A 14,290-nucleotide genomic window follows, 5' to 3' on the forward strand; every position below is an offset into this window, starting at 1 on the left:
AAAGGCCTTAAAAAGAGGAATGAGGTTTCCCCTTAAAAGATAAATTCTGACTGTGACCAATAGTTATAGTTTCAGCTTGTACTCAGAGTTTTATATTGATTGGCATCTTCCTTTTCTAAATGCCTGCTTTAGTAATTTTGGATTTGCTTAGCCAGCTCCACAACCGTATAAGGTAATTCTCTGAAATCTCTCAATCTCTCTATGACTCTCTCTAGAGAAAGACATACATAGAGAACATATATAAATTCTTAACCTTCATTCTTGACTATAGTTAGTATTTGGAAACAGTTGATTCTTTGGGTCATACCTTTAGGATTTTTTTTTTTTTTTGGATAGGACTGGAACAGTTCTTAGTTTAGAGCTAAAGTTCCCCACAACTAAAGCAAAATCTTTCTGTACTCTACCAGTGTCCCATGAATCACGATGTTTTCCCAGCTGTACTGTGGAAACAGACACTATCACCAGACTTGTGTGAGCACTGAGCATTGTTACCTCTAATCCTTTCAGATGATTCTGTTCCTGCCTCAGTTGCATATACTATGCATACACTTGTCATGTACTCATATATGCTGTGCGTACCTGAAATCCTCCAGTGTTCTCTATGCTTCATGTTAGTGGCCAAAACCACCACCAATTTTCTTTTCCCTTTGCTTTCTTCCAGTATTCAATATCATATTGAGCTAAAAATGCCTCCTGGCCTTTCTTGTAGCTAAAGGTGATCTGGTTCAAAACAATGAAATGTAAGTAAAAGTTCTGGGTGGATGGGGTAGTCTGGTGCAGATTAGGCTGGCATGACTCATTGGCCTTGTCCGTTCTTCTTTTTCAAGCCTAAACCAGTAACGTGGTGCCTAGAAATGCAGTAGCCATCTAGTGACTATACATAAAAGGTAAGAGTGGTAATCAGGAAGATAAATACTCTTGTGCAGCTGTATCATTCTATAGTATTGAACTCCAAACTTATAAATTTTTATGTGAACTAAAATAAACTACTAAAATAAAAGTCATTGTGGGTTTTTTTTTTTAATTTGTTTTTTGCTATTTCTAGCCTAATATTATCCTGATGGATATAATCTCTTTTTTATGGCCAGACCAAAAGATCATGTAGGAATATCACTGAGGAAGTGTGGACTATCTAATCTCATTTCAATCCAAGTGGTGTTGACTATGTCACTGGCTATTGGAACAGATCCCTGTGACTGACCGGCAAGATCCTCACACCCCACTTACAGAGAGTGATAGTGAGTAATGCAAAAGTCATTCTCTTTTAGGGAAATTAGGATAGAGAAAATATTAGTTTTACACATTTTTTGTTTTGTGTATTTTTACATCCCATAAATTTTATATTTACCACACTGTTAAATACTAACTTCTTGGAAATTTGCCATGCAAAAATGTGAGCACCAGTAATAACATGTTCTACTTTATTATACAAATACTCTAACATGTTTCTACAAAATATCAATATAACACTTTATTTTATGCTTTATTATTGTTAGGAATATATTTCATGAAAATTTCAAAGAGGATTATTCTCAGTATGACCTGGATAAAAGAATCCTGAAAGATAAAACTATCTAGTTGATTGCATCTTGCTGTCTAAATTAGGTGTCAATGGGTTTCATTTCACATAGAGAAAACCTTCATGTTAAAAAAAATCTCTTTAGAGTCATTAAATTTTAGCACCTGAAAAACTGCTTAAAATGAATCAGAATACTCTTTTATTTCTTCTATGCTGAAGTGATAGGGTCATCAGAAGTGAAATAAAGTATTCATTTTGCCTTAAATTTTAGTTTCTTTTGAATAAGGATGCATTGATAATTCATGCTTTACAGAATGAATATCCACCAATTCTAATTTATATTTAGTCATCTGTAGTGACTCATTAGTGACACATTCCAAAATTAAAATTTGAGAATATCAAGGTATTTTTAAATAGGCCATGTTCTTATCCTGCAAAGGATATTGTTGAATAGGACTGCAGGAAGGGACCAACAAAAATACAAGTTTTTAGGTCTTATTTGAGTTTTTGAGTAAGTTTAAAATAGCAAGAAACATTGCCTCCAGGAAAACATGAATTTCTGAGGTAATTGAACCAGCCACTTAAAAAAAAAGAAGGATGTGACTTTATAATGCAAATTGATCAATTTCAGCCCTGACCTTGCCCCACATTCCATTAGCATCTTTCTTCTGACTACTGAATTTATTCACTGCTGTCACTAAAAATTAAACATGTCTTAAACTGAAAACACTATTTTACTCCTAGGTCCTCTACCAGGCTTCTTTGATTTTGTCAGATTGTATTATTATTTTCCTTATCAGTCAGGTTTAACATTTTTTAGCTAGTTGACTTCATCCCATTTCTTTGCTTCCACTTTCAATAAATCCTCAAATTCCATGCTGACTGCAGTTATTACAGGAACTATCTCCCCTGACTCTTCTCCATTTACACTATAACTATTCTTCAAGCTCAGCCAGTATCTACCTCCTTCATAAAGTCTAACCCCTGAGCATTCCAGAAGAAAGGAATCGTGTTTTCCCCTCATCTTTTGGGCACATACTGCGTTTCTCATTGATTTGGTATTTATTTGAAATGTTTTGTGATATATTTTAAAAGCTATTATAATTTTTTCTCTACTCTTTAGAATTCATGACTAAGGTTCAGAGCTGAGGCTAAAGAGACACTCAGGACCTCACATTTTAAAGAAACCTATCAATAAAATAATTCAGGTTATATGTTCTCAGAATGATATACAGGCAAAAACTATGGTCAATATTAATTCATATTTATCCTTTATTACCCTTTCTGGTGTTCTTTATTCCTCTCTACATTTCATATTTCTAACTGTGATGATTTTTGCCTTAACTGAAGTATAGAATTACTATTCCATCAGCTTTTGTTTTCCTGAAAACATCTTTACTCTGCCCTCATTTTCAAAAGATACTCTTGCTAGATATGGAATTATAGATCGGTAATTATTTTCTTTCAGCAATTTAAAGATGTTATTCTTTCATCTTCTGGCTTTTATCATTTTTGTTGTGAATTCACCCTTTTGTCTTTATTTCCTATAAAGGCAACATGTTGCTTTTTATCTACTTCTTTTGAGATTTTCTCTTTGTTTTTGGTTTACCTGTTTTAATATTAGATGCACTCTGTAATTTCTTTGCATTTATTTTCCATGGGGTTTATTGAATTTTCCAATCTGTGGGTCGATTATTTTTCATCAATTTTGGAAAATTCTCAGCCTTCATCTCTTCACATTTTACTTACATCCCATTATCTTTATCTTTTCTCCTTTTACAGTTACATATATGTTAAGCCTTTCAGGATGCCCCACATTTTTCTTATATATATTTTTTCCTACTCTTTTTTCCTCTGTGCTTCATTTTGGATATTTTCATATTGACATGTCCTTCACTCTGCCAATTCTATGTCTGCTTTTAAAAATATCAATTTTCAGAAAATATACACTTTTTGTTCTAGGTTAGTTAATGATTCACTTTTTTAGGTGTCAAATTTAGTTGAAATTCTCTAAATTTTACCTATTTATCCATATTTTCCAATATATTTTTTAACACATGACTGGTAATTTCAAGTTTTTGCCTATTAACACAAATATCTGGATTATTTTAGTTTATTTCTATTGTTTATTTTGATTCATCAGTCATCTAGCTTTTCTTCTCAGTGTAGTAGTTTTTGTTTTTGTTTTTGTTTTTGTTTTTGTTTTGTATGCTGACAGTTTTATATCAGTGAATTGTAGGTACTCTTGATGCTGATATCTTTTCCTTTTTTTAATGGTCCATAATAGACTAAGAGGGTAATTATGTCATTTCAGTCAGGGATTGAGATGCATTAGGGTTAAGTTGCAATTTAAGACTCAGTTTCTCTCTGGATTGTACCTATTCCTATATTGTGACCTACATGGGCTATTGATTAAGAACCTGGTAAGTCTTTGTCTCTTCATCTTCAAGAGATTGTGGATGATTTAGTTTTTTTTTTTTTCCCACCTAGGATTTTCAACTTTTTTTTTAACCTCTGCCTCATGCAGCTTTGAAATTTGCCAAATGGATGAGGGGGAAGGTGGTTGAGTATCTGATAAAGGCCCCTTCTAGCCAATGGGTTTTGTTTCTTCAACTCTGAGACCTTAATCTACCTTTTACATTCTCTTGGCATCTCTTGCCAGCCTCCCATACAACTCTATAAATTAACAAATATTGAGTGTGTGTTGGGGGTGGGGGGAGTCAGATGTATCTGAGGCTCTTCAATTTTCTAATTTGTTACTCCAACCCCAAGTTAATTCTTTGTGGATTTTCCTTGTCCAAACAGAAGCCTTCTGCCCATAGCAATCAAGATGTTCAGGCTTTGCCTAAATAGCAAATATTTTGGGGAAAAGATATAGTTGGAAGTCACCAACTCACTTTAGAACACAGTTCTACCCTTTATGTAGTTTTATTATATCTAACCCTCATTTCCATGACTCTCTGATATCCCTAAAGTATGATTTTTATAAATTTTCTTTGTTGTAGCAGAAATCAGCCTATAGCAAACTGAGTTATTCTATCTAGAAGTAGAAGTTCCTGGAATATCATTATTATCTCCTCATATTTGATTGCCATGTTGATATAATATAAAATTCTAATTTAAATATTAATTTTCTTCAGCATTAAAAAATAACTTCATTGTTTGAATACATTCACATTTTTATTGAAGAATCAAATATAAACCTAATTTTTTATTGTTGGTTATATTCTCTTTTTCTTTAGAGACTTTCAGAATCTTCCCTTATTTTTTATATTCTTAACATCCTGCTTTTATGTTCATATTTGTTTTTTCTTTATTAAAACATTGTTAGTCCTTTTAATCTGAGACCTTTTAACTTGCTTTAATTCTGTACAATTTATCTCCATTGCTTCAATTTCTATCCTCCTCTCCATTTTTACTCCTCTTACTTGTATTTCTTATTATCTTGATTTTAGCGTTTCCAATTCAGTTATCCATGTTTTAAAATTACCTTTACATATGCTATTTCTCTGTAGGGAAATAACTATGATGGTGCCCTAACAGCCTTGCACATATATAGATAGACATGTGGGAAAGGTTTAAATCATCCTGACACCATACCCTCTAATCCTTCTGGAACATGAGACCATGAGAAGCTTGTGAAGAGCTTCTAAAATGCTGTCTCCCACTCTTGTCTTTATTTACCAAAGAAGCTGTCATGAGATTTTTCATCACCGCCATGGTTCTGATGAAGTATGAGAATGTGTACTTCCCCAATCCCAAGGTGTATAAGAAGCTATAAAACTAACTAGTAATAACAAGACATTGGCTCCTTAGCAACAGTGTGTCCTGTCAGGTGTGTTACAGCCTTATACCCTTTTCCTTCAGTGCTGTCCTATGGGATAAATGATGCAGAGAGGTAGTGTCTTTGACTACTCTTACTTTTACTGTGTATATAAGTTAATAAGCCATCTGATTCTTAAAAGGGCTTGTTTCATAACTAGTTAATCTTTGCCATTCTAACTGGTGTAAGGTGGTATCTCAGTGTGGTTTTGATCTGAATTTCCCTGATGGCTAATAACAAACAGTTTTTCATGTGTCTGTTAGCCATTTGTATGTCTTCTTTGGAGAAGTTTCTGTTCATGTCCTCTGTTCATTTTTTTGACTTGATTATTTGTTTCTTGGGTGTTGAGTTTGAGAAGTTCTTTATAGATCTTGGGTATCAGACCTTTGTCTGTAGTGTCCTTTGCAAATATCTTCTCCTATTCTGTGGGTTACATCTTTGTTTTCTTGACTGTTTCCTTTGCTGTGCTTCTTTACTGGTATCACTCTGTCCCTGTCTTTCTCTTTCTAGTTCTTTGAATTTATATTTCCCTGTGGAGGCGATAGTTTCTCCAAGGTTGGTTTTGGGGAGGGAGCCAGCCAGCTATGTTAGTTTGCCATCTTGCCAAGAATTATATATTACAGAATATTAGAATTTAATCACACTTTAAAGATTATATAGACTTTTTTTCTCCATAGAATAGTTTAGAAATAGTAGACTTTGAGTAAACAATGACTTTTCCATGGTGATAGTCTGTTCTTTAAAGAGTAGAAAGTATAACCCAACTTTCCAGATTCCTAAAACACTTTTCCCACTAAAAATTTCTACATTTGCTTGAGGCCTCTGAGCCTTAGCTAGATTAACATATTATTTTATGTTTCGTGAATAGGCAAACCCTTCCTGACCTTCTTTGTTTAAATGGCTATTCCTATTATCTTATTGAGAGCCAGGCTTCTAGAAGCCTCCAGTGTGAGGCCCATCAAATCTACAAAGAATTCACTTTGCTTGGTAGAATTAGCATGATTAAAAGAGATGTCTGACTGTAGTTACCTTAGAGAAGTGCACTGGTGCTATGGTCTGAATGTCTCTCTCCCCTTCAGAATTCATATGTTGAAATCATAATATCCAATATGATGGTATTATGAGGTGAAGACTTTGGGACATAAGTCATGAGGGTAGAGCTCACGTGAATGAAATTAGTGTTCTTGAAAAAGAGACCCTACAGCAATCACTCAGCCTCATTCCTTCACCATCTGAGGATAGTGAGAACTTAGTAGTCTGCAACCGAGGAATCTTTACCAGAACCCAACATTTATGGCACCATGATCTTGGAATTTCCAGCCTCCATAACTGTGAGAAATGATTTTCTGTTGTTTATATAATACTCAGTTTATGGTATTTGGTTAGATTAGCCCAAATAAATTTAGACAAATGACATCTTCATCTGTAAAATGGGGATAATGCTACCTCATGGAATTGTTGGGATGAAATGAGCTATGTTTATAGAACACCTAATATAATACCTATACATAGTATATACTCAGTAACTGTCTTTAATACTATGCAAAGTTGCTAAGAACTTTCATGAAGTAGATACTCATAAAATGTTTTTTTTCTAACTTTTTGAGTTGGGAATTTAACTCATTTTCATTCTATTTTTCAACTTTATTGATATAAGGACCTAGGGATAAGAACTTGATCATTGAAATGAGATATATTCATTATCCTCATATTTTAGAAATGCTGTAGTTTGAGTTCCTACTTTAATCCAAGTTCTTTAATGTAATGGTTTTAATATTCCCAGATGTGAGGATCTTTTTTTGCTCTTGTTATTAATTTCTAAGTTTGTTGCATTCTGAACAGAGAATATTTATATTATTTCTGCTTTATCAAACTTTTAGAGTTTTAGAAAATGACATATCAATTTTAATGATCCTTGAGACTATACTTTCTTATGACTTTGAAAAGAAGATGTAATCTCTATTGTCCCTTCTTCCCTGCCTTCCTCCCTCCCTCCCTCCTATTCTCTCTCTCTCTCTCTCTCTCTCTCTCTCTCATTCTGTGTGTGGGGAGAGGGGGGTGGATATGTTGGTTTTTCTCTCTAGGCCAAAAATTATGGTGAGAATTATTGAAATCAAACTGAGTTTTCTGAATTCTATGTGGATGATGATATTTCTGCAAGTGGTGAGACTTTATCACCAAAGACAAATGGTTATGAATGTTGGGCAGAACATTTGAAGCAGTAATCAAAATATTCTGAACTGCTCTGGGATCATTGGGTAATTGATAATGGTCTTTCAAGAACTGAAATAGGCAGTGTTTAAAGTTTACTTGCCTTGTATAAAGTGGAAAGGACCCAAGTATGATTAAAAAAAAAAAAAAAAAGTCAGACCTGAACCATTAAAATTGGTAGTAAAGCCTTCTCAACCTGTTTTCAGACCTGAATCTTATTTAATGAGCGAAATCTGAGTCCTCTTTCTTTTCAGGAAAGGTCCTTAATTTATACCTGAAGGACATTGGTATAGCAAAATCTCCCAGTGGACAGAACTTTGAAAAGTTTACCAGGGTATTTATTTTGACTGTAGGGATAAATAACTATATTGGATTTACACAAATCAAGGTAATTATTTGTTTGATGATAATCAGACTAGTTTCCAGAATGGTTGTAGCATCGTACATCTGCATTCTCAGTGTGTAAGAGATCAAGTTTCTCTGTATTCTCACCTCCCAATTTAGTAGTAGGTTTTTTTTTTTTTCATTCTAATAGCTATGTTATAGGATCTCATAATGTTTTAATCTGCATTCCCCAAGAGTTAATTATGTTTTACATTGTTTCATGTACTTAGTTGCCAATTGTGTCTATTGAAGTATCTGTTCAGTACCTCTGTTAATTTTCTAATTGGATTATTTATTTTCTTACCATTGAGTGTGGAGTTCTTTAGAGATTTTAGATATAAGTCCTTTGTTAGATACGAGATTTGCAAATGTTTCTAGTAAAATCTTCTTTCCTTTTGTTACTTTCTAATTTCTTCTTTTTCAAAAATCTGAGATAATTTTGATTTTTTTCTTTTCAGTTTTCTTCTGGAATTCAAATGCCATGAATAATTTCACATCTTCCATTTTTATCTACTTTTCTTCTGAGATTTTTTTGATTTTTTTTTTTTGCTTGTTTGTTTTAGTTTTTCTCATATTTGTAAAAGCTCATTTAATGATATTTAATTCAGTGTGCAGTGTTGTATTATGTTCATTCTTTTGTTTCATGATTGATTTTGAGAGGAGGATTTTTACCCATTAAAATATGTTGATTCTCACTTTTATTTTCTTTTTATGGAGACTTTGTATGGATATTACTTGCCATTTTCTGTCCTTTTCAATGTTGTATTTCCTGGATCACTTACAGGTTATATTATCTAGGCAGGAGTGAAGAGCTGGAGGGTTTTTCTATGCATATTTTTGTTCAGAACAGTCTACTATTAATATGATGTTCAGGTTTTAAAAAATATGGTTCTTTTTTGGATGTCTTTTGATCTTCTGATATTCTTTCATTTTTTAAAGATCTTTAAATTCTACTGCTTGCTTTTTTCTTTTGGTTCACCATCAAATAAGTACACTTCTTTTGAAGACTCTTCCTTCTCCTCCTTAGGAAGTAATGCCCTCCCAAAACTGCTATTTGATGTGAGAAACAAAGGCAGAAGAAAAATGATTAAATTTTCTTACTACTTAGAGCCCACTGACAAGTCCTTGAAATGGGCAGAGTGACATTCCTCTAGAAACTCAACTGCCTTGATGCTGGCACTTTGCTAAAGGCAAAAGGCAATTCTAGCCTGACCGCCCCCCCACCCCCCATCCTGTAAGCCTATTTTAACATAGAAAAATTCCTTTGGAAACTTCCTTTATCTCTAACCCCCAAGATAGTATTGGCAATCATCCCCCAAGCATGTGGCCCACTGATACACATCTGAAGAATCTCATGACTAAGGTTTTATTAGGTGTAATAAATGACCTTTTCCCAACAATAGCTAGCCCCCTCAAGGTCCTGGAAAACTTGCTTCCAAAGTCTTAAGAGGTTTATGCTATCCCTAGCCCCCTCCCAACTTGAAATTATGTAATGGGCCACTCCCCAAAACCCTGGTGCAGCTCTTTCTGCCCATGGGTCCTATACCTGCAGTTTAATAAAATCACCTTTTTGCACCATAGACGTCTCAAGAATTCTTTCTTGGCCATCAGCTTCAAACCCTAATGTTCTTTCCTACATTATTTTGTGAATAAACTTAAGTTCCCTGACTTCAGTTCTTCTGTAGCCAGTTCTCTCACTCAACAGGTATTAGCATTTTTTCCCAAAGAGGATAAGCTTCTTTTAATAATGATGATGATATTGATTTTATTTATATTATTTTACCCCTTGGTGCACAGAGCTCTCTTCTGTTTTCTGCACAGTGTTTGCCTGACTTTCCGGTTTACTTTGGACTCTGGAGCTGGTTTTGCTGGTATGGAATGTTTATTTCCCTCTACACATAAAAATGAAGCTTTATAGTATATTCTGTCTGTTGGCTATACTACAGGCATGGATTACAGATGATTCTGTTTGCTTTATTTATTGATCAACGTGGTTTTTGGGTAATATATAAAGAGATTCTATTTCAGGTGGCCACTCATATTCACCAAGAACCTAGGACTTTCTCCCTCACATACTTGTTTTTTGTTTTTTGTTTTTTGTTTTTAATAACGAACACTAAAGCATGAAGATTTCTGACATTAAGGAAGTAAGCAAGATGAGTCTAATAGTGCCTAATACCACCAGAAGCAACTGCAGCTTTCACTGTCAAATTCAAAGAACGTATAACTTTTTTATTTTACACTCCAAAAAAGGGAGGGACTGTCTTCAAATAGAAGGATTTGGCATCTCAAGTACATCACAGGAAATTTCATTTAGCACATAAACTGTTGTCTGTGAAGACCACCAATACAAATCGTGATTTAGAATTAGAAATATTTAAAACATTAATGAAAGGTCAATCTTGTAAAATGTTTCTGGATCTGAAGCAGCCTACAAAGTGGAGTAGGTTTGTCATGCAAAGAGAAATAATGAGGAAGTAATTTATTTTTGTTAACAATGGGGGGATACTATATGCACATGTGACCTTGGCATCCCTGTGGATTTTATTTTGTACTGCCCTGTTAGGAAGAAAGAACATTTTTTCACAGGTTCAATTAAACTAAGAAGAATAAAGTTTTAAATTCTCTCAGTTCTGAGCAGCCCAGTAGGGAAAAACTAAGATTATGTCTCATTAACACACATTTTAATTTTGGGATAAAATTATCAGAGGAAACTGAGAATTGAAAGGGATAAGTGATATAGCTTTTCTTGAAAGAATAATACGACTTGTGGTGCACATAATAATTTCACTGCCTAAAAACAAAACACTGTATTTTTCAGCTTTTTAAGTGACTTTTAAAGTATTACTAAACTTTAACTTGTCATTTTTCTTGGTTATATCAGTTGAAAATACAACATTGTTATTTGTGTAACTATGGGTTTGAGGAATGAAACAGTTTAGGATATTGAGATATATGTTTAATATATATTTGATATATACAACTAACATTATGCTCGGATAATATCTAACACTTACCCCTACAAATAAGAGTAAGGCAAGTATATCCAATATCACTCCTTTTAAAACATGTACTGAAAGTTCCATCTAGTACAATAGACAAGTAAAATAATTCAAATGTGAAGAATTTATATATGGAAAAAAATGAAGCTTATTAAAGTTAAACAACTTATTAGTGGCCATACAAATTGTAAATAAATTGTAGAGCAATATTCAAACACAGGTTTTTATCTTGGGAGCTTGTTACTTATAGACTGTTGGGGCCAACAGGAAAGAGAAAACTTATTGACTTTTTTTACTATTATCTGGATGATGTTGAATTGCCAGTAATAATCTGTGTTTTAAAAACTAAATTGTTTTCTAGAATACTAAGTAGAGCATAAATAGCTTTTTTAAGTATAATTTATATTCAATGAGCTTTTGGAAAATTTAGTGTTAGAATTTAGATTGTATGAAAAATACCATTCAGACAAGTGTATTGAGACACCAAAAAGGCAAAGAGGGATGACTGTATTAGCAAACATTAAATAGAAGTTAAGGAAGAGTTAGGTACATTAAATACAAATGATCAAAAAAAAAAAAATACAAATGGTCAGTCTTGAATGCCTCTAAATTAATTACATGTGGACAGCCAGAACAAAGGGAGGCGCCCTGTTATCAAATAAACACTGAAAGTGATGACTATGAATCTGATTCTTCTAAACATAAAAATCAGGTCAGGTAGGTTATAATTTAACCTCTATGAGAAATATCATAGGTAAGTGTAAATTACCTTTATGTGCATGAATCTATGTTGCATTCTATGAGAAACATAACTAAGTCAGACTAGATACCCTCCATCTCCTAAGAGCAAAAGTGGAGCTTCTTAGAGGCAAGTGTTAAAATTTCATTCCTCCCTATGGGTAAGGGACTCAAGGTTTAAACAGGAGGTAAGGTTTCATAACCTTATTATTTTACATTAAATATTAAATAAAAATATTATTATTTTACATTAAAGATGAAAATATCCACAAAAATTATTTCAAAACAGACCTTCAAAACTATAAAACATTTAGTTTCTATGTCTACTTATTTGGAGAGAGCAAAACTTTTTATCTTGATGTTTTATGAAGAAACTAGTACTTATTATTCTATTCTTCTGAATAGTTGTTTCATAATGGGTAGAAATCCATTTGGTTCTTTTAAATGGGGATTTTGAACCTGGAAAGGCTAGATTACATTAGGCAAAGCATTATTCACAATGTTTTTTCATATTAATAGGGCTAAGAGATATGAGAGAACAGGGATGGAATATGAAAGCTTTATGTGTATTTTCTCATTTTCCCAGAATTACTATTTTCCAGAATGACTATTAGGGAAAGATAAGAGGATTGCTGAGAGATACTCCCTTTTAAGAAAGCTTTTTTATAAACTTCTGAAATGATATTTTTAGAAGAAAAGTTCTGATTTTGTTGCGTTTATTTTACTTAAGTGTAAAGACTCATTTCAAGGATACTTTTTTATAGGGTGTGGGATTAAATTCACATTTTTGAAAAGATACGAGAAAAGGCTGTTGGGAGAAAAGAAATAAAAAGAACGTAATTTTTTTGTCAAAAATTTATTTTAAAAGATTCTGACATAGTTGTACTGTGATTAAAAAAATAAAGTCTAACTTGTAAAGACTGGGACTATTTTGAAGGAACAGAAAGTTTTGAAAAGATCTATAACCTTTTGTGTGGCAGTGGTAGCCACATTAAAGTGATTAATTTCTTCAAAGATAGAATAAAAACTGGCTTTTTTTTTTTTTTAAGATTTTGTTTATTTATCTGACAGACAGAGATCACAAGTAGGCAGAGAGAGAGGAGGAAGCAGGCTCCCCACAGAGCAGAGAGTGGGATGCAAAACAGGGCTGGATCCCCAGACCCTGGGATCATGACCTGAGCAGAAGACAGAGGCTTTAACCCCCTGAGCCACCCAGACACCCCTGGCCTTGGTTTTGATGAGAATGTTAATACCCTTACAGCAGAATAAAATTTTGTAAAATTTTAATTCTTTAGCCTTCATTTATTCATTTAGTCTTTTTGCTGGGTACTTAATAATTAATAAGGCTAATATTTTAATTGCTATTTGGTCATCTCTCTGTGATTTATATTATACTTTATGCTTCCCTTATATCTTTGAAACAATCCAACAATATCATGTATATTGTTATTCAAATATAATAGAGGCAAGTATTTTATGTTTCTTAAGAGAAAAAGACTTTGTTGATAGGTGAGAACACTAGTTCTATGAAGTCTTTAAAAAATCATTAATTCAGGAGAAATTTGCTTTAAAGAAAATGAAATCAGAGCACAAAAAGTTGAAAACCTGAAATGTATGGAGTTAAACAGACTCACAAATTCATGACTTTACTTATTACTTCAGTTTTTGATAATGATATTAATTTTGGACCTCAATCATGTTGATCTTCATTGTTTATGCTATTTCTATTTAACAGACATTTCTATTTATCACAGTGCACTGTATAAGACCCATTTCCTATAATTGAGATTATCCCTTTGGAGCCGATTTGAAATTTTATGCAACCATGTGGGAAGATGGACTCTGGGTTCTTAACATTATGATATAGAGTAAGCATATTTCATATGACTCAGTACATGATGTTGACAGGGGTATTATATTATTATTTTACATTAAAGATGAAAATAGCCACAAAAATTATTTCAAAACAGACCTTCAAAACTATAAGACATTTAGTTTCTATGTTTATTTATTTCAAGGGAGTAAAACTTTTTATCTTGATGTTTTATGAAGAAACTAGTACTTATTATTCTATTCTTCTGAATAGTTGTATAAGTCAAGAATAGCCATACTCAACTAAAACAAAGACAAACATAATATTGAAAAAAAATAGGGAAGACTAAACTCTATTCTAAGCCAACTAAGTAAACAAAATAAAAATAAATAAATAAACCAAGTATGTGTATCTATTGATGTAAAATAATACTGTTGATATTTGTAATAATAAAATTTAAAATCATAAATGTAATACATATGCGTGAAAATTCACCACATTATTATTATTACACAATAATTTTTACTGGTTAATTCTTTTTTAACATTCAAGAAATAAAATGATTCTAATTTGGCACAGAGTCCTCTAGAGAAAAGAAAGAGAAACACTCTCTAATTCGTTTTAAGAGCTTAGCGTTAACTCAGATTCTAAAACCTGAGGATAGTTGCTACATACAATAGCACAGATAAATCTCTCAAACATAATGTTGAGCAATTATCCAATTCTCAAAAGAATATGTAAAATAGGTTCCATTTACATGAGCAAAATGGGATGCAAAATGAAATTATATGTTTTAGGGG

This window comes from Martes martes (assembly GCF_963455335.1).
Source record: "Martes martes genome assembly, chromosome: 7".
NCBI classification, from domain to species: Eukaryota; Metazoa; Chordata; class Mammalia; order Carnivora; family Mustelidae; genus Martes; species Martes martes.